The 22,865-nt window shown below is 33.2% G+C and overlaps 1 protein-coding gene across 18 annotated transcripts in view; it reads left to right on the forward strand.

Annotated features, from left to right (window-relative positions):
• Positions 1 to 22,865, forward strand: part of Sox6 (SRY-box transcription factor 6) — a 556,749-nt gene that overhangs the window by 116,002 nt on the left and 417,882 nt on the right. For 2 of the 18 annotated variants that reach the window (XM_047516547.1, XM_047516549.1), the window contains exons 3-4: positions 15,381 to 15,459; positions 16,359 to 16,414. The exons of the other annotated variants lie outside the window; for them this stretch is intronic. The gene's annotated coding sequence lies outside the window, so the exon portion shown is untranslated. The remainder of the gene's footprint in view (positions 1 to 15,380; positions 15,460 to 16,358; positions 16,415 to 22,865) is intronic. 18 annotated transcript variants of the gene reach the window in all.

Consider the following 22,865-nt stretch of genomic DNA (forward strand, 5'->3'; position numbering starts at 1 on the left):
CACTCATAGCTTCAAAGCAAAAAAAAAAAAAAATTCATGAGGTCTGAATGAGTTATATATTTCAATGTCAGGAGTATGGGACTGAAATTGCATTTTATAGGATGTCATCACCTGTCCTGTGTATGCCATGAAAGCAATGACACAGGTAAGAATAATTATCTCAGTGGAAACAAATCTATTTACCTGCTGTGGAACATCCCTGTTCATCTTACTCATGAACTCGTCTCACTCATATGCTGTCTATGGATTGTCAGCATTGAGCCAGAGGGAATGATTCCTGAAAAGGGAATATTGGTTTGAGCTGAAATATAGCTGTATTCTCCATTTTTATTTGATGTGCACATCTCCTGGGCTTCTTCCCTTTCTTCAGGGATCCTTTACACAGAGCTAACAGTTATTTATATGTCCATTTCTTACCTATGCCTCATGACTATGTAAAATTTTTTCTTCTTATTTTCCTTCCTAAGGTAGAACAAAATCCCAGGAAATCTCATTTGTGTGGTTCAAGTCATACAGGCCATAGCAACACATAGCAGTGAAATGCCATTTACCCTTATTTCACTTAAAGCACTTTGTACATTTTCTTAGAACCACTGATGAAACTTCAGACAAAGGACTTCTTCAGTATCATCTTTAAAAAATTTTTTTTTTATTTTTACAGACTAAAATAAATTAATAAATAAAATAAATAAAAAGTTATTTTTTATTTTGATTCATTGTACACAAATGGGGTACACCTTTTCATTTCTATAGTTGTGCACAATGTAGATTCATACCATTCGTGTAATCATACGTGTACATAGGGTAATGATGTCTGTCTCATTCCACCATTTTTCATACCCCGCCTCTCTCATTTCCTTCTACGTAATCTAAAGTTCCTCCATTCTTCTCTCACCCCCCACCCCTACCCCCATTATTTATCATCATCCACTTATCAGGGAAAACATTCGACCTTTGGTTTTTTTGGAATTGGCTTATCTCATTTAGCATGATATTCTCCAATTCCATTCATTTATCTGCAAATGCCATAATATTATTCTTATTATTGGCTGAATAATATTCCAAATTAAAACAACTCTAAGATTTCATCTTATTCCAGGTAGAATGGCTATTATCAAGAACACAAACAATAATAGATGTTGGCATGGATGTGGGGAAAAAGGCATACTTTTCCATTGTTGGTAGAGTTGCAAGTTGGTACAGCCACTCTGGAAAGCAGTGTGGAGATTCCTCAGAAAACTTGGAATGGACCCACCTTTTGACCTAGTTATTCCACTCCTCAGTTTATACCCAAAGGACTTAAAATTAGCACACTATAATAACACAGCCACATCAATGTTTGTAGCAACTTAGTTCACAATAGCTAGATTGTGGAACCAACCTAGATGCCCTTCAACAGATGAATGGATAAACTGTGGTATATATACACAATGGAATATTATTGAGTATCATCTTTGAAAAAGAACATTTCATCTGAACTTAAGGTTCTTAATAAAAATAATCTTCTCATTCCTATATGATCTTGGTGGCTTTGCACATATCTTCTAAAATAAGGCTTGCTGTTGGTTTTTTTTTTGTTTGTGCCTTTTTAAAAAAATATTATTTATTGTAAACAAATGGGGTACATCTTGTTTCTGTTTGTACATGAAGTAGAGGCATACCATTTGTGTAATCATACATTTACATAGGGCAATGGTGTTTGATTTATCTGTTATGTTTTCCTCCCCCTCCTCTTTTCCCTCTATACAGTCCCTCCTTCATTCTTGCCTCCCTCCCACCCCCCATTATGTATCATCATTCGCTTATCAACGAAATCATTCGTCCTTTGGTTTTTTTGAGATTGGCTTATCTTACTTAGCATGTTATTCTCCACTTTCATCCATTTGCCTGCAAATGTCATAATTTTATTATTCTTTATGGCTGAGTAATATTCCATTGTGTGTGTATATATACCACAATTTCTTTATCCGTTTATCAATTGAAGGGCATCTAGGTTGGTTCCACAATCTAGCTATTGTGAATTGGCTGCATCACTGTAGTATGCTGATTTTAAGTCCTCTGGGTATAAACTGAGGAGTGGGATAGCTGGGTCAAATGGTGGGTCCATTCCAAGTTTTCTAAGGAATCTCCACACTGCTTTCCAGAGTGGCTGCACTAATTTGCAGTCCCACCAGCAATGTATGAGTGTACCTTTTTCCCCACATCCTCGCCAACACCTATTGTTGCTTGTGTTCTTGATAATCGCCATTCTAATTGGGGTGAGATGGAATCTTAGGGTAGTTTTGATTTGCATTTCTCTTATTACTAGAGATGTTGAACATTTTTTCATATATCTGTTGTTTGCTTGTAGATCTTCTTCTGTGAAGTGTCTGTTCATTTCCTTAACCCATTTGTTGATTGGGTTATTTATATTCTTGGTTTAGAGTTTTTTGAGTTCTTTATATATTCTGGAAATTAGTGCTCTATCTGAAGTATGAAACCTCATTCTTCTTTGACTCTCATTTCCCTGAAAAACCCAAGATAATTTTTCCAAATAGGTTTGTTTATGTGTTTATTTTTGTGATTCCAGGGATTGAACCCAGGGGCACTCTACCACTGAGCTACATCCCAACCCTTTTTATAATTTTCACTTTTTATTTTGAAACATGGTCTTGCTAAGTTTTGGAGTCTGGCCTCAAACTTGTGATCCTCCTGCCTGAGGCCCTGGAGTAGCTGGGATTACAAGTGTATACCTGGCTAAATAGGTTTATTTTCTAACTTGCTGTTATAGGTTCAAAGAAAGACCATAGTGGACTTCACTGCACCCTAACTAATACAGGAGAGGTCTGTCCTGTAGCCCTATTAGATTCCTCCACATCAAAACAATGATTTATTTTATAAAATGCCAGAAACATATGTAGCTTTTGTTAGTTGTAACTTTTTGTCTGTGCCATATGCGTCAAGGGGAAAATGGCAAACTCTATTACAGACAGTACTTATACTCTCAGGTGTTTGAACATGTGCTTATTGTAGAGATATACATCTATAACGACACAACTTTACCCAGGACACTCTCACACTGACACCTTTGCCTAATTATAAACAAGGATATATCTCTTAACCATGATTATTCAATTGATCAGAATGAAAAATACTTAGGCAGATGAATTGTTTCAGTTGGTGAAACTGAATGAATGGGTCTTCTGTTTTTTGCTGCACTGACAAAGGGGATTAGCAGTGCTCTTATTTTAATGCATAACTTCTGTGGTTGAAGGATAGCATGATAGTGAAGAAATGGATTACTGATGGCAGAGGGGCTTGTTAAAAAATGAGTAAGTCACTAATAAAAACATTAAAAAAGAGAACGAGTAGCATGTACAATGCAGTGTCTGCTAACTAACTCATGTACTCTGGGTGAAGAATTTGGAAGTCCTGAGTGGACTTCCAGAGTTTTCAGCTGTTGTGGGAGTTCTACCTCATCAGATGAATTAGAATGTCATGGTCCAGTCAGTTAAAAGGCATCACTCTGATTTTATAAGTCTCAATCCTTTGTTTTTATTAAAAATGAAATAACCATCATATAATCACTTATGCTTTTTGTTACCTCAGGAGATAGACTAATATCTCCCCCCACCATTTGCTTAAACAGGATTTTCTATTTTAATTTTTACTGAAAAGTCCTTCATAATTTATACCCACCCATTTTCACTTTGGATCCTAGCTTTGTCTGTAAACAGTGTTCTTTTATAACAATCTGATTTTTCCTAATCACTTAAATTGGCTCTTGTTAGATGAATATGTAAGCATCATATCAATACAATGCATTTAGTGGCTTTATGAGAAATTCTGATGATAGATACACAGATGACATTTTTTTTTTTTATTTCACATGACCTTACTCATATAGGAAAGCAAGGCATTGGGTGATATGGATGGTTAAATGTGCATTGGTTATTTCTATGGAATTTTCATGAGAATGGATTGACTTATAGTTGTATTAACTTACCTAGTCCTCTCAGCTTAGAAACATTGATCTGTGTTTTTTTTTTTTTTAGTTGTTGATGGACCTTTATTTTATTCATTTATTTATATGTGGTGCTGAGAATTGAACCCAGTGCCTCACACATGCTAGGCAAGCGCTCTACCACTGAGCCACAACAGTAGCTCCGATCTGTGTATTTTTTAAAGGCAGCATCTCAATTAATTAAATTACTTATATTTAGAAAAAAGATAATAGTTTTAGAAACTTTATATTTCACATTATCTATAATGCATAACACAGGCCTATGTTTTTTCTCTTGTCATCATTAGTAGTGGTAATATGCTATAGCCACTAATAATAATTTGTTTATGAATACTTCCAAGTACTATTGAAAATCCCAGACTTCATGTATTAAGAAAAATGAAGTAATTTATAACTTTTATATTGAATTCTTGCTACTTTTTTCAATTGTACTTCTCTTTTTCATAAAAGGCTACTTAAAGGTGAATAGTTACCTGGAACTTTATGTTTTTAGTATTTCTTTATATCACAAAAAGTTTCCTCTGGGCAGTTTCCAACTTTATAGGTAAAGTTTTGAAAGTGTGTTGTTTGGAGTGGTCATCTCATAGAAACTGTTGTAGATGGTGATTTGGTACCTTGGGAAACTCTTAAAATCTATTTTTCTTAAAATACTATTTATAGTACTATAGTAGCTAATTACTGTGTTAAGTGGTTTTGCAGTCTCATTTTGAAATCTAACTTTAATAACATTCTTCTACATTTTTGGTAGAGGGACTTGGCTTTTGCTACTTCTACTCTAACAGTGCACAGCAGTGGAAATGAAAAACATTTTGATATGGTATTTGAGAGGTGAGGAGGGTTTCCTGATGTCACTGACTGTGGAAGGAAAGAAACTAGGTATCATGGTTGAAGTAGGAGGGAATAGGTGATCCTGGTCGTCCTGATATGGACCGGATATCTATTTATATATAATAGGCATTCAGTTGAAGGTTCATGTATTTTGAAAGCATTCTATAACTATGCACTGATGCGCCAAATGGTGGAGAAACCCAATACTTCTGTTCATTCACCTTGCCTCACAGTACATTCCAAATATTTCCATTCTATGTATTCTACTTACTCTCCCACCCACAACTTTGGCTCTTGGACTTTAAATGGTGACATTGGTGAGATTACTTAAATATCTAATGCCAGAATAGTTTTGAAGTGTATTATGGGTTAGGTTTTATATGAAATGAAGTGGAATATGCATACAGGAAGTAATTGGAGTTGACTCAAAATGAAATATTCCTAAATATAGGACAACTCAGATAAAGATTAGTTCATTACTGTTTAACTACATTATGCCCTTTAAGAGTATCAAAAGAAAGCCATTTAAAAGTGAAAGTAGATGGTAGAAAAGTTATTTGGTCACTGGCAAAATATCATTTGAACCTTAGCAATTCTGCATCATACTCACTCCTTTTACTTTGAATCTGGCAAATTGCATTTTTTTATTGCCAAGGGAGAAAATATGAAAAAAGGAGAATAGTGCAGGAAAACGAGGGGAATGGCATTTAAAAGATTACAAAGATTTAAGTTGTCAGTTTAGGAGAAACAGTTTAATGAGTTATGGGTAAAATAGAAAGAATTTAGTTTCTCAAGGAAATAAATGGGCTCAAAGTGTAGGGAGAAAGTGCTTGGCAATACGAGTCATGTATTTTTCTTAACTTGGAGTATTTGGAAAAAAAGTATTTGGCAAACTGAAAACTCAGCTGACTTCATGCCTACCAAGTGAAAATTCTGATTTTTCATCATCTAAGCACATAGTTGGGTTACATACAAACAGAGCTATCCAGTGTATAGGTTGCAGTGGCGGGAAGCCAACAGTGAAATCAAACATATAAGCACCCTATAGAAAACCCTTCAAATTACTGCTGTGCTGTTGCCAGCTGTACTGCCAGGGAACAAGAGCTGTATAGATTTCTGTGCAGTGACTGGGTTACTTAACACAGCTTGATTGGCTCTGTTCCTGTCCCTGTTCTCTTTGGCTGACAGCTGACCACAATACTGGTTTAGCTGAAATAAAACTGAAGTGAACACACCTACTTATATGAACCTTCTCTTGTACATTATCTCAATCTCCCCATTCTCCCATATATACATACTCTATCTACACTGGGAAAGAAGAGAGAAAGATAACTATTCAAGCAGAGCTAAGTTGCTGGTTGGCACTTTACTGTCCTTTAGTTCTATAAATCCATTAGATTTTTAGGAGAAGGATAATTTGTTTTATTTGTAAGGACCTGAATTTATTCAATATAAATTTAGAATGGCATTCTAAATTCTTCTAATTGTGTTAACTTCTCTACATTTCAAATCATTACTTGCTTCCTGATTCTAGACCCAGGAAAGTTCTTTAAAACCCATCTAGTTTTTCTCTCTTGCTTTTGAATAAACTCTGATAGTTGGTTACTTCTTTTAGTCTTCCAAATAAGAAGATATATTCCAAAGGAAACTACATAGCTTACAGAAGAAACATGAAAACTTATAGATTCATATGTTCTAGTTCCCATTAAGTCAGGAGGCTTTCAAACATTTTTGATTGTGACTCAGAATAAGAAATAAATTCATATGCTGACCTAGAATGTAATGTAACTGAAAGAAAAAGTTTTCATTGACAACATTTATTGTTAATGTGCAGTTTATTTTTACTTTCTTCTCCTTAGTTCCTCTTTCTTCACTTCTCTCTTCCATTTTTTCTTTTTAAATAGAAATGTCAAGCGATTCAGAAAATCGATTTTTATAACTGGTTTAACCCATAGTTTGAAAAATTTTGTATTAAAGTAAGCAATTTTCTTTTTTTAAAGTCTTGAACTTCATGTTCTTTGACCTACCATTGTTTTCTAAGAGGTAAGCCTCCTCCACAGGACATTCCTTACATAATATATTTTGATAAAATCATTAGGAAGATAAATTTTATACTGTAGCATTAGCTCATAATTTTTTAAGAGCACCATGTATTAGGTGCTTAATTAGATAGATATATAGAAAATACTGTTAATTTACCCATTTTTAGAATTGAGGTGCAGAGTGGTATATCACTAAATGGTAGAGCCAGAATTCAAATTCAGAATTATTTTAATCAGTGATCATGCTCTATTCCTCAATCCTAATTGTTTCTTTAGTTTGACTTTAAATATATTAAGAGCTTTTGAAGAGTATATATCACAAAGTGAAGGGAAACAGACCTTGTAATGATGATTTTTGCATAATAATATAAACTGAAACTTCTTGATAAAATAATTTTCTCTCAGTAAAGAAAAAAGAAGAAGGAAATAAGGATGAACAGAAGAAGAAGAAAATCTCAAGAACCCTAGATAGAAAAACTTAACTACCATATATAAATCTTACATAGTTAAATATTGTAAGTCTTCTTTTAATGAATAAAAGAAATAGATACACATGGAATTACATCTTATTTTATAGGCCAGGATATTTTAGCAAGTTGTAGGAACTCAAACATGAATGAAGAGTGGAATTTTCCATAATAACTATGTTTGTTGAACAGAAACAGAGGAAAAATGACCATCATGCCTGGTTTTGAAGAAAAACTTGTTTATATGTGTAATACATTGGAGAAATTGTTTGGAATTACTTTGACTGTGAAGAAATGTGACCACCAAATTCTTAACCAAGGTGTAGGGCTATGGGAGCCATGAAACTAATTAAATCAAATAAGAATAAGTATTTGTGAAAGCAATTCACTTACCTCATTTTTCCAATCCTTCTCCTTCAAGAGAAAATATTTTAAAAAGAAAATAATAGGTGAAGTTGGCTTTTATATCCTCTTTTTTTTCCCTCTCCCAAACCCTGGCCCATTCCTAGGTTTAATAGTGGACACTTTCTATGTCTCCCTTCTCTGTCTCTTTCCCTTCCTTTCTATCTCTTCTTTTCTACTCTCCTCTTTCTTTTCTCTTCCTCTTCTCTTCTCTACCACTTTCCCCCAACTTTGTCATCTCTCTTTCTTCTTTCATTTTGGATTCTTACATGCAAGCTTTATAATCTCCATTACAATCATTGTTCTCTTAGTAGAATGATTCTTGACTCTTCTAAGTAAGGAGCAAAGGGAACTTGTGTTTGCTTTTTCAAAAGGATTATTTAGAAAAGACAGTATTGATTCTGCCTTATTGCATCTTTCTCTTTCTACCCCTATCCCAAACACACAGTTTCAGAAAGAAATATTATCCTGTTTCTGAAAAATGTTGAAATGTTGTCTTCTACATTGTATTTTAAGATTTGTATCTGAGGTTATTATATGACCAATAGAGAAAAAAAAAAAAAAAGACTCCACACTAAAATTGGCATTGATCTAGATAGTTCTGTCATGTGAACTATAAATAAAGCTTTGTAAGCACACTTTTATACTAGGAGATGGACTTGTTCAATATGTAATCACTATGTGATACTACCTCAGAAGATAATTGAAAGCAGTCAGGTGTACTGGATCTAAACCTCATTGAATTCAAGGTCAGAATTCTAAAAACCAGCCTCCTCAAGGGTTCTCAGATAAGGTTGAATAAGATGAACATAGTTATTGGATTAAGTGTACTATTAAAAACATGTTTGAAGGCTAGAGGAAGATGAGAAGAACTACTCAGTGATGGTAGAGTGTAGTATGAACATGATTAATAGTAGGTACATGATTGAAATAAGATGATAAAACTCCCCAATACTTCTGTGGGTATACAGATTTGATTTATAAATAAAGATGTAAAAATACCCACAGACACATGACTGAAACAATGTTGGGCAAATCTGAAGTATGTTGGTAGGCTGAATGAGTTGCAAAACAAGAAATCAAGCAAATGTATATTTATGATGGGAGATGAAGAACAGTTGGGCAAGGATGTACAGAGTTGGTAGACCATCTAAGTTACAGTTTTCCTAATTTATTGAATCTAAAGTAATAAATCAAATATTACCCTGGTGTTTAATTGTTTTTAGATATGAAGTCTATTCTTGATTCAGGATTCTTCTGGGTCTTATGATTATTTAATATTATCAAGGTATTACTTCCATATTTCACTTTACATTCTAGTTGCTATTAGTGTGACTTAATAAATTAATTGGGCAAATATAGCAAAAATTGTAAGTATGATTACTATGTGGATGTTAACTTACTTTCTTCTAATCTGACTTCTGGCTTCAGCTCTAACCAGGGTCAACCTTTTTGGTTGCAAGTTGGAATTGACTGAGAGAAAGTGAGCACATTTACAGCAATCTATAATCTATTTAGGCAAACTTCATTCCCACTCTCCATCACTCTTAATTTCAGTGTTTCAAGAAAGATACATACTTCACTTTTTAACCCTTATTATATAGTTTATTCAAATGTCTGCAGAGCAGAAACCAATTGTGCACACAATATCAGAATAATTTTATAGTAACAACCTGCTTTAGGACATGTTTTCTGATTTGTGTGTATTTTCAGGATGAGATGAAGGGAAGAGAGCTAACATTTATTTTAAGTACCTATGCATGTCCTTGTTTAATTCCTATAAGAACTCCATGAAGTAATGATTGCACTTAGATAAACTATATGGAGTCAGGAAACAACCCTATTAAAGGAGCAAAACTGTCACAAATTCTTAGGTAAAGGGCAGTGCTTTAGGAAGTTGCAGACTTACATTGTCATTGTAGTGGGATGAAGTGAGAAACAATAAATGCAAAGATAATATGTGAGAAAATGTGAACAGTAGGACAAGAACAGTTACCCCTTGCCTTACCTCCAGAGTGAATTTTTGGAAATAATGCATCTAAAGAGGAAAATAATACTGTAATTAATGTAATTTTATAACTTGCTATCTCAGAAAAGAGAATGGTTTACTCTTCTGCCCTAGTAGTTAAGGGAGTCTTGGTAGAACAGATTATTATTAGCATGCTCATTTAATTTGATTTCCTGGGAAATAGAGGTTTTGATGGTAAAGGGGACTTTGGGTAAAAATATCCTAAAGTAACTTCTATTTTTCGTGGTTTCTTTTTGCTATGCTACTCTAATTTCACTACTTAATTATAAAAAAATAGATAAGGCTAGTGTTCAGGAAGTATATTTTTTGTTTTGTTTTGTTTTTAAAAGATGGATTCTCACTAAGTTTCCCTGGTTGCACTCTAACTTTCTGGGCTCAAGTAATCCTCCATCCTCCCAAGCTGCTGCAACTACAGGTGCGTGCCACCACACCCACCATTATTTTTAGCTGAAAACTTTTGTAGAGATTTTGTTAAACAGCCAGCATTATGGTTGATTTATAGCAGGTTCTAAATAAATACAATTGAGATAAAGTGTGGAAATAAATATTTATTCTTTTTTTCAATCAACAGACAACTATTGAGGGCTTATGTTCCAGATAGATATGTTTGAGATTTAAAAGTTAAAAGCACACTAAAGTCAGGTTTAAGTTGCTTAAATCTCTAATGGAGAGACAGGTAAAGAGAGAAACTACAATAGCATATTACTTTTAGAATGAGATATGAATGATGTAAAAAACATAGAAATTTGAAATTTACCAGGGAGAATTGGGAGAAGCCTTCACTTAGTTGGTTAACCTTTGAGTTGATTCTTATAGGAGTAGTAGAGATATATCTGGAGGGGATATGGAGTTAGAATAGTCTAAGTCAAGTATTTTAAAAACATCTAGACATTAAGTGGGTGTGGTCTGTTTTGGGAATTGTAAGAAATTTAATATGAATGTAAAAAGTTAAATATGTGGGACAGAGGGAACCCAGGAAAAGATTAGGCTGAAAAAATATAATTGAGATTTTGGTGGTACAGTTGACTATTTTCTGATATGAACCTGGAAAGTGTTTAATTTCAACTAATTATTTTGCTTAAGATGTGTATTTTTCTTGGGAATTACCTTTGTTATTAATTCTCCATGATATATGCTATTTAGTGCCTCTACTAGAGCAGATGAGATGTTAAACTATTAAACTGAAGTTGTGCAGAGTATGATATGATATAAAAGGACTTGGAATGATGTACTGCAAAAGTTGCGAATTATTTTTCCTTAAAGGACTTTGAGTTGATGTTGAACTTTGCTACTGAATTAATTTGTTAGATAACTTGCAGATAGTCAAAATGTTCTGAATTCTAAGAATTCAAGGCACTGGATTAGGAAATAAATACTTATTATTAGCAATTTTTATTTCTATTTCTTTTTTTAAGAGAAAATATATGAATATGCAAAATATATAAATGTAGATCAACTCCATAGCTTCAGGAAAGTGTCAACTGGCTGTAAATTTTGTTTCTTTGTTTCTATGAGGTACTTATGATGTATACTTTAAAATTTTATTCCAGATTCAGGTTTCATTTGTACATAAGGAGAAAGTCAAGTTTTGTAATATTTGTTAGTTATAATTTTGTTTTCTCCCAGAGAAACACTTCAGAAGCTCCAAACCTCCTTTTAGTGAAATTATCATTCCTTCAACTTGAAATGCTTGGAAAGGTCACTACTAGATTATAGAGAGCATGGTGGGCTTTCCAAGTCAAAAAGTTTTCCACCAAGTAATAGCAGCAGTGAAAATTGTCAGAGAAACAACTAATTAATCTCTGCTCCTTTACAGCTGTTTAATGTAATGCATAACTAAAAGTCCTGTTAAATTAATTAATGATTTCAATTATGAACTTTTCTCCAAAATGTTATGATTCGTATCAGGCTGATAATGCAGTGACCTGGGAGTGTGAAATCTGTGTTATGAAGAGAGTCGCCAGTTAATTGATTCACAAATTATTTAAAGTTTGTTGCACCCAAGGGAGTGCTCAGTTTCATGACAGTCATTTCTTAAAGTGTACAAACTCCTTTTTCACCTTAAGAATATCTTCAGTTATTAGGCATGATAAAATACCAGCATGTTTCTAGAGCTGAGTAATCTTCACATTTATGATTTAGAATTTTATGTGAATATGTGGAGATTAAACTTATGCTAAAAGGGGGAAAATTTTCTACACTTAATGATTTTCTTTTGTGGCAGTTTTTTCATTGCTTTTACTTTAGTGACTTTAAATCATTTTATAATAAAGAATATCACCCCTTTGATTTTTTTTGCAATTGTTATACATTGAACATATATTTTAAGTTAAAAGACAATGTAATTATGCATTCTTAGGAAACTGAGGCTGGGCATGGTGGTGTACACCTGTAATCTCAGCTATTTAGAAGACTGAGGCAGGAGGATAACAAATTTGAGGCAAGAGAAACCCTATCTCAAAATAAAAAATAAAGAGGATTGGGGATATATCACAGTGGTTAGAGTATACCTAAGTGCAATCCCAGGTTTAAGAAAAAAGGAAAAGAAACTGTGAATGGGTAATAACACAACATAAGTTTTTTTTTTTTTTTTATAATTGCTATTAAAGTGTTTGGGTTATTGGTAGGTCTAAAATACCAGCCTTAAATGTTGGGGAGGACACCAATTTCGCAATGCAAGAGCATTAATTTCTGTAGGACACCTTGAATATTTTTAAATAAACTATGTAGGAAAAAATTAAAGGTGTCATATAAATTTACTTCTAGTCTGGTTATTTCACTCATAATGTAAATAGCAAAATAAAGTGTACATATGTACAAGAAGAAATATCATTAATACCTTATAATGTTTATTGAAGTTTTAATGTTTACTGAATGTTTTCATGCTGGGATTTTGTTGATTTCAAAGTGGTTGACGTGGTGCTAAGCAAGAATTCTTCATTGAGTGCCTATGCCTGCCTCAGGTAGAAGAGAAGGAGGTGATTCTGAGGAGAGGAGAGATTCTTAAGTAGATATACAGGGCAGCAGAAGGGTCTTTGGACATGAGTGATGGCTTTAATAGTGGGCTCTATACTCTCTTTTGTTGCACACACATATTTGTCTTAAAGACTTGTTAAAAAGTACAATGCTTTTAGGGTGACTGAACAATATCCTTTGCAGTTTCACTCCATTTTCATGAGAAGTATGAAAAAATTTTTTCTTCTAATAGGAAAAACAAAATTTTGTTTGGGGAAAATTGTCTCTCAGCTCCAAATGGGTAGATGTATATTTACAGGGTGGAACAGGAAGCTTATATTCTGGACAGACACTCTTTGAAAATTTTGCTTGTCTGGTGACTCTTCTGTTTTACTTCTTTCGTTTTTTTGACCTAAGAAAATTGTCCAAAGAAAAGACAAATAGAGAAACAGTATTATTATAAATAAGTTTATCTTTGTTAAACTTGCTGCAGGGCATAAAGAAATGGACTTGAAAGGGAAGTAAATTTATACTAATTTTTGCATTGTAGGAAATGTACTATTTTAGACACTGACTGACTGCTTCTGTTTTCTAAAATTAAGGAGCCTATAATCTCAGCACCATTAACAAGTGCTGTCATTCAGATACACAGTGTCTGGCTGATTTAAATAAAATGAAATGAAGATAGTTGTTTCTGGTCCCTTGGCTTCACTCATTGCCATAAACATATGCTCTGCGTCCCGCTTCTTTCCATCTTATTTATGACTTTAATTTGTTGTGTGGGCTGCGCTAGAAATTAAATTTAATATAATTCTCCAAGGGACCCTGTCATATAATAACATGGTAATTTCTGTGTATCCTTTTGAAAAATGAGGAAATTAATTCTTCCTGACATGTTCTAATTATTCCAGTGTGAACGGCAAATCCGTTTTTCCTAGCCCCTGAAGTGTTATAGGCAAATGGCTGGTGTTCAAAGCTGAGGTGCTAATGCTGACCAGCAGTGCGTTTAATTTGAAACATGAGCAGACACCTTTCAACACACCTTTGTAATATTGGAGTACTTTACAGAAATTAATTCACTACTTATTTGGCAGCTTAGCCTTGGGGTTATGTTTTTTATTCATCAATACTGTAGTCATGTTAGCATAATGTTTCCCATTTCCTTCATGCTTGGTGTCTATGTGTGGAACTCAAAGTGTGCAGTGAATAGTTCAGCTGAGTGAATGAAGGAGGATTCAGACACTTCAGAAATACCAGTTGTATGCCAAATTGTGTTTACACTTTATAGAGAGGTGTAGCGAGGTCCTGAATGTTAAACTTAATTATAGTCTATGGTTAGCAGCTTTAACTGAAATTACATAGTGTAGGAATTATTGGGATAGTCTTGCTGTGAAAAGACAACTATAAACTCTGCTGCCCTGCTAAAAATTCCAGTTGTGAAAATCTAATTTTTTACATAGGGAATGATACCATAAACAGTTTGTGAATAAAACTTATGAAATAGAACTCCCAAGATGAACTCCACCAGGAAGGAGGTAGCTAAACTTTAGGAGATAAAGGAGTAAAGTCATTTTTGGTTCTGTTTGCCACGTGTGACCATATATTCATTCAGATCTATTGGATGGTCTACATAGTGGTCCTTAGAGGATTTAAAAAAGAATTTGTTTATCTATGATCTTTGGTGTAAAACTGGTTATTCTAGACATTTCTCTAATCAAGTCAATCATGTATGTCAGCCCTGGTACAATTCCTTTGTTTTAGTGAACAGCTGATAGATGCTATTACACATCAGCCATTTATTTTTGTAATTAACAAGAAAAATGAGTTCATGGCATTTTACTTAAAATATAATATAGAAACACTTAAATAAAAGAAGTAGAATTGTTTGGAGTGGATGTAATCAAGGTTCTTTGTTTTTGTATTTTGATATTCATATTTCCTTTAAATTTTAACTTAAATAGGAGAAATGGAAAGAGTAACAATTATTCTGATAAATAGCAGTAATATTGTCCATATTTTCTCTGCTGATCATTCAACTGCTAGATTTTTAATTTTATTCTCTCCATCAATCTATGGGGGAGATTTAGATTTAATGATTTCCTTTCTACTGATGGAAAAAGTGGCTATCTTTTGGCTAGAAACTGGGGGAACATAACAATGTGATTTCTCACATTCAAGTACATCCCCCTCTGTTCTCTTCTTGTCAGGGCCAGTTTATTCTACGGTTACTTCTGTGGATTTGTAGGTGGAATAAAGTATTACAAATAAAGAGGAAGCAAGTATATCCCCTCCTAGACCTATAGCTTATACAACTTACTCAAGATATCCTGAACATGGACTTCTCTGTTTCCCAGGAAAGAAAGGAAAATCTACTACTTATTTGACCCTTCTTTTTCTTCTACTTTTTTCACTGAAATTATAGAAGGATTAGCATTGAAGAGTCGAGGAAAAGGCAGACCAGATTCTGGGCCCTGGGAGACCAGATCCTTTCCACAGCCTGATATATCATTTATATGTTTCTAGGAAAGAATTGAGGATTTACTTTATACCTAATATTCTTCAAAATAAAGAATCCATAAAAATTGTTGACCAGATTACAAAAAAGCTGCTTACATGTGCAATTCTGCATATACCTAGTTCCATTCTCTTTCTAGGAAAGAAACTGCAAACATTTTTATATGCTTCCATCTCAGGATGCTGCCATCAGTTGTCCAGCAAAATAAGTGAAAAGAGGTAAATATCTCCCAACTTTGAAATTTTTTCCTTTAAAAATATTAGGCTCAGTTTTTGGTCATTTAAATTTTCAAAAGTCTCTTTTTATAATTTCAAATTAATGTATAGAAAAAGATGTTAAACATTTCTATATTCTTTTACCTGATACGTTATATTTTACTTACAAGTAGTTAAGTTAGTTATTTATTTTGTATATATATGTATATGTATAATGTATATATATATATATACACACACAAACTCACATACACAAATATATATATTGCCAAAAGGCCTATACTTGATTTATCTCCCCTTGTTAAACTCATTGATATCTTTCTTTACACCAATATGTTTGTTTCATAAATCAACTTCATTAATTTTGCAAGCTTATTCAGTTTTGTTTTTACCAGTGACTGAAATTAAGAACAAGGTTTTTCCCACTCTTACACACATGCTTATATTTTTACAAGAATAATAACAACTAGCATTTATTGAACATATACTATATGCCAGGCACAGTACTAATTACTTTATGTGAATTGTTTCATGTGAAATTATAAACAGCTCTTTTAAGTAGTTACCAGGTTAAATAATTTGTCCAAATTATACAGTTTGCGGGTGTAGAGCTGAATATTTTAATATATTAAATGCTGAGAACAGTGTCTGGCACACAGTATGCCTTAACCCAAGGATAGTTGCTATTATTATTTTTGTGGGATGGTGCTGGTGGGTTCTTAATTTCAATCAATATTTGTTGATTTTATTAAATATGATGTTGATGATGGGGATTATTGTGGTGATAGACTAGACTACTTGGTCTTTAAACCAAGCTTGTGAACTTAGGTACTTATAAGAATTATAATTTTAATTCATATAAACAGATATTCTTCCAATACTTACATGAAATTCTCTTTTAGGTACTACAAGGTATATAAAATGTCTCTGCTGCCATGGAGCTTACAATCTAGTGGAGGTGGGTGTGGTGCTATGGGCAAATATATAACTAACTGGGTAGAAAAAGGTTAATTTTATTTTATATTTTGAAATAGTTCCAGAGAGAATTTTTAAGGCCTTTACATTCTTAAGTGAGACCACAGCCTTGAATAGAGTCTGTTTTTGGTCATGGGGAAGGTTAGGATTCTGATTCAATCACAGTTTGAGGACAAAACAAAGTGGGATGATTTCACACATACTTAATTTAAGATGCTAGTTGGACCATTATGTGGAGATGTCAGACACTTAACAATGAAGTGATATTTACTGGAGACTTCTTTTGACAGAGTCACAGAATTATTCACTTTTCAGGATGCATTTTCTCATTAATATTTCCAACAACCCAGTGAAGTAGTTGTTATTATTAGTAACCCCATTTTACAAATAAGGAAACTGAAATTTAGAGAAATAAATGCCTTGCTGTGTGAATCAGCTTTCCATAACTGCACACATACCTGAGATAAATCAACTTACAAAGTGAAATGATTTATTTTGGTTTAGGTTTTAGAAGTTTCAATCCATGGCTGGTTGGTCCCATTGTTCTGGGGTATGTGTCGAGGAAGCACATCATGAAGGGAAGCACATGGTGAAACAAAAAGCTCTTCATCTAATTTCTGAGAGTGAAAGATAGGAAGGTGAAGGAGCTGGTGTCCCACAATCCCTTTGGGAATATGCCCCCAGTGACTGCAAGACTTCTTGATAGGCCCCATTTCTTAAAATTTCTACCATTTCTCAAGCTGGGGATTGAACTTTAAACATTTAGGCCTTTGGGGATATTTAAGATTCAAACTAGCCCTTACCTAAAGTCGCAGAGTTAGTAGGTAACAGAGCTGGGGCTTAAAATTAAATCTGCCTTTTGCTATGTTCTTAAACATGAAAGTAGACTGTGTAAAAGTGTGATTGAGTAGAAATACAGATTTGGGAATTATTTGCAAGGGAGTGATAATTGAAATCATCTAATTAGGGCTGGGGGAGTAGCTCAGTGGTCAAGTGCTTGTGTAATATCCATAGAAATTGGGTTTGATTCCCACTAATGCAAAAAACAGAAAGATCCCCACCTAATAAGTTGATATTTTCTTATAAAGATATCAGGAGAGCAAGAGAGACTGAAAGAGAGAGAAAGAGAACACCCTAAGATTGAAACCCTGGGGAATGGTAAAGGGTTATGACCAAAGCATGAAAGAACACTAGAGAAGTACTTGAACAAAAATAAATAGAAAAGGTTTTTATGTCATAGAAATCAAAAGAGGAGAAAATTTCAACAAGAAGGGAGTAACCAACAATAATAACTGTTGATTACTTATAGCAATATCAAATGTTAAAATATGAGAATTTTGGAAGAATGAGGATTCATCAATAGGAACTTATTGCCAAAGCCAAAAGCTAGAGTTAAGGATTGTTGTATGAGGATGACATAGGGAAGTAGTGAGAGAGGGACAGAATACTTTCTGAAGATTGGTAGCTGAAGAAGCAAGTGACTAGTGACCAGTGCAGTTTCATAATGGAGACCACTGAGAGATATTTCTTTTTTTTTTTTTTTTAGGATAGGGAGAACATAATCATATAAACATATAAGAAGCAATCAGGAAAGAAAGGGTGGGAGGAAGAAAGCCAAAAGAAGAGATTGAAAAGGGAGAAGAAAAATTGCTTTAGGCACGTGTTTGTATGCGTGTGTGTGTGCATGTGTGTGTGTGTGTGTGTGTGTTGGTAGGTATCACACCCAGGACCTCCTCAGGCAAGCTTTCTACCAGTTGAGATACACTCCCATCCCTTTTGTTTCTTGAAATATTTTTGCTCAAAGACTTTGGGTAGATGTATTAGTTTCCTGGGCTTGCTATAACAAAGTACCATAAAATGACAGAAATTTATTGTCTAACACTCTGGAGACTAAAAGTCCAAAAATCATAGTGTTGGCAGGGCCATTATCCCTTTGAAAACTTCATTGCTTCTTCCTACCTCTGGTGATTTGATAGCAGCCATTGGCCCTTCTAGATCTCAAATTCTATGATTCTACAACTAATGTGTTATATTAGTACAAAATTCACATTCATAAAAGGAAACATGCATTTAAGTTTCATGCCTTGTTGTTAGCTTATGAATTGGTATTTTATGTGTATATCTTTATGTGAAAACAATTTAATGATAGTTTGGAATTTATAAAATATATATAAACAAATCATTAAAAATAAATTTAAAATATGTTCTAATGCTAACTTTTCAGTTCTTAAAACCATAACCCTCTTCATAAGAAATCAAATTTGATTACATTTAAAATAATGTGATTTAATAGAAGTAAATATATATGCAAATTATTTATACTCAGTACAATTATTGGTATTTATATTTCTTCACTTTTAATCAATAGTTATTTTCTTTGCTAATAATGCAAGAGCATTTGAGCTCTTATAATAACATGAAGTTTTAACTATGGTGAATGCTGTGATTTATATATGAACTATGAAGTTGCATAAGAGTTGTATATTTTGGCAGTTGGTTAAATATGTAAGTTAGAGTCTAAAATCTAATATTTGATTAACATATAATATAAACCTGAACACTTGAAAGTACCCAGGTAAAATGTAAACATATCTTTAAATATTTGAGATTACCAATGTAGTTTTCTATTTCTTACAAAATGTTTATTGAGCATTTGCTTATGAATAAGGTATTCTGAGGGATGGAAATTCCAATCTCAATGAGAAAGGGTTCTTTATGTTAAAGATTTAATGGTCTAGAAGGTGAGATAAATACATAAGCAATTATAGTAACATGTGATATACTCAATAAAGAAGAGATATAAATGAAATTTTCATCAAAGCAGTGACTGAGTCAGGTATTGATAAAATAATAGACTTTTAAAGAAAGTAAGTCCTGTAAAGCCCCTATAAAGCTCATTATTCTGTCTCTTGTGCCTAGAATAATGCCAGGCATATAATAAACACTTTAGTACATATTTTTGAAAGTTGAATCATTCTTGAGGGATGAAATTAGAAAGGTCACTCCCAGAAGTAAGAAAAACATGAGCAAAATACAAAGATATTGAAAAGTATGTCTTATGTGAAGATGTGATTTAATTTATTATAGTTGGAATGAGGGATTGAAGAAGATATACAAAATGCCCTTTGGGTCAGTCAGACTGGAATTTGGACTTTCAAAAAAAATTTTTTATAGTGCTGAGGTTGGAACCGAGGGTCTTATACATGCTAGTCAAGTGCTGTACCACTGAGTTATATCCCCAACCCTAGAGTTCAAGTCTTGACTTCATCTTACACTACTTTGAGATTGTAGGTAAAATGTTGAATGTTTTCTTCCTTTAAAATGTAGCCAATAATATTCACTTACAATGTTACTATACAAATTGCCTGACAATAGTACCTGGCAAGTGGGAAGCACTAAACACATTATGAAACCCTTATTACTTTTTTTTTTTTTTTTTTGAGAAAGTGATAGGCCCAAAGGCTAGAAGGACACATGTTTAATTAAAATCCTGAAGGATCTTGTGTCATGTTAAGGAGTTTGAACTATTCTGTATATTATTAGGAGCTGTTAAATTTTAGTTTGCCATTGAACATTAATCATAACTAAAGGGTAGTGACATTTAGTGGCTTATAAATTGTAGTTTATCCTTTTCATAATATTCTATTACTTTTACACAAATTCAACATTCCCTATCCTGCTCATATTGCTCTATTATTTGATGACTCACTTCAGTAGGGAATAGATATCATGAACTTACTAATTTTATTAAGCAAAGTGACCTTCTCAGGTTTTTTGAGGTTAAGGGATGGGTTAAATAGCACATACAAGAAACAAAACAAAACAAACAAAAAAGGAAAAATAAGCACAAAATAAATAAATCAGATAGCTGATATTTATAGGACTAACATGTAAGTGACCCAGTATAACTAAAGGGGCAAAAGGATGATCCAGTGGTTATAACTGAAAGTTGATTGCATTTTTATAGGTTATATTCCAAATCTACACTATAAGGTCTTAGCCAACTCTATAAGGCCTTTTAATAGACCACAAGTTCTAGAGTTCATCTGTGCATACATCATGCATTCACAATTATATTTGATATTGAATGTTATATATTTTATTTCATTGGTATAATCAGTGTTAACTTGAAGGACTTTTTCTTGAAAAGGGAAAAAGAATGGAAAAAAGGGGAAGAAGAGTGAAGAGAATGGAAAAATAATGAATGGCTGTATTAATGAAAAGCCTGTTATTGCTATTGTTTTCAGGGTGAAAAAGGCAAAAATATCACCTTTCTTAGTCGTTTCAGGTGAAATTAATACTGCTAGTCTAAAAGTTGTGATTAGTCTACCTTTCTTAAGAATTGTTAGAAAATGTTTATTACCTAGGCTTTCTGGATGAACATTTCTCTATGATTTAAGCATCACCAACTGTATTAACTAAATACATAGCTAATTGGATGGAGGCATTTGATGTTTCTCCCTAATCTGTTGAATTGAAATCTTTTGATGCTTAGAGATTTAAACAAATTCCTCAGATAATTCTAATCACCACAAAGATTGAACCCCATTGTCCTACAGAAATAATTGGGTAAAATTTTGAAATCTTAAAAGTAAGGCAAATGTATAACTGAATTTCTGATTAAGGCAGCATGTATCATTGAATACATCTAAAATAATTCTGATTTTGAAAACTAACCTTTTAAAGTAATTTGTTTTACATTTAAAACTCTAAAGAGTGTAGGTCAGTAGTGGAATGCACATGCACGAAGTTCCTGGGTTCAATACCCAATACCAAAAGCAAAACAAAACAAAAATACCTCTTAAGAGTGATGGTTTGTGAAAGGTTAATTTGTACATTATTTCAGTATCATTCATAAACTGCTCTTGAATCTTTTGACTTTGAGAGACAGTTCTACAAATCTACTTTTAACTATAAGTTGGCATGTGTCTTTGAATTAAGAATTGGATTTTTGAACTCTCTTAGAGAACTTTTAAAGTGATGCTGTCTTTTCATTATTCCTATGGCACTGGGTGAGGCCCTGATATTTGTCAAAAATGAAGTGGTGCTAATTAAAAATTGCTATTCATCTCTATCCATCAAGTAAAGTATTTTTTGAGTTGGTGGTAGTTGAGGGATGGGATATGAAAGAAGTGACCTGAAAATATGAAACTAATGCCAGTTGAATATGGAGAAAGTATCAAGACGTGGTGGTGATTGCCTTGTCAGGGGGATTTTTTGGGGAAAATTACCATACAGTATCATTTCCTAGTTTGTAAATATAATGTGGTTTTACTTTCCCTCTTCTTTCTCACTGCACACCTTATTTGCTATGGAGAACTTAGTGATTACCAGAATTTGGGAAAGGATTTGTTATATCTAACTGGATGAGACCTTTAGCATTTTTAATAATAAAAATGTCAAAATGATGACTGTTTTCATCAGTTGTTAAGCTGCTATGACCAAAAGACCTGACAAGAACAATTTTAGAGGAGGAAAAGTTTATTTCACACATACATTTTCAGAGGTCTCAGTCCATAGATTACTGACTCCATTTCTCTGAGCCCAAGATGAAACAGAACACCATGATGGAAGCAGCTCAGGACATGGTATTCAGAAAAAGAGTGTTTCACTCACCAGGGACAAAATATATACCCCAAAGTATATACTTCCCAAAATGACCTATCTCCTCTAGTCACATCCTGCCTCCCTGTAGTTACCACCCAGTTAATTCATATCGGTGGATTAACACACTGATTAGGTTGAGGGTATCATAACCCAATCATTTCACCTCTGAAGTTTCTTGCATTGTCTTGCATGTTAGCTTTTGGGAGTGCCTTATATCCAAACCATAATAATGACAATGCCTTTTGTAATTCAATATAATGTAAGAAATGGGGAATACGTCTATGATGAATACTTCACAAAGTCTGAGCTATGATGGGACAATTAAAACACTAGAAGATTTAGTAAATTTAAGCCACCAATAACAATTAACAATATGCTTCACAGTTGTTAAAAAAGTGCATTCTTCAGTTTTAAAATCTCTTTTTCTGTTTTGCTGTTATGTTCTCTTTTCCTTATCTGGTTTGTAAATGTGAATATTTGATTTTTAAAACTTCTGCTTCTTAACTATAGTTTGAACAGAGATTATCAAAGGACATTGGGATTTTGCCTAGCTATTATGAGATGACTGGAATTTAAAAATTTTTTTCATCTGTGAATGTTGCTGTAAGTTGCACTGATAGCACTAGGCTATTAATATAATTTCCCAAATACATGTGTCCTAAATTTTTTTCCATCTATAAAAATTGTTTATTTTGGAAATTTGTCTGGCTTGTTTTATGGAATTTACCATCTTAGATGTAGAGTCTGCTATGTGCCATGTACAATGAGACAATGTAAATACAACAATGAATAAAACAAAATCCCTGGTCTCATTACATTTATATTCT

This window comes from Sciurus carolinensis, chromosome 11 (genome assembly GCF_902686445.1).
Source record: "Sciurus carolinensis chromosome 11, mSciCar1.2, whole genome shotgun sequence".
In the NCBI taxonomy this organism is placed as follows: Eukaryota; Metazoa; Chordata; class Mammalia; order Rodentia; family Sciuridae; genus Sciurus; species Sciurus carolinensis.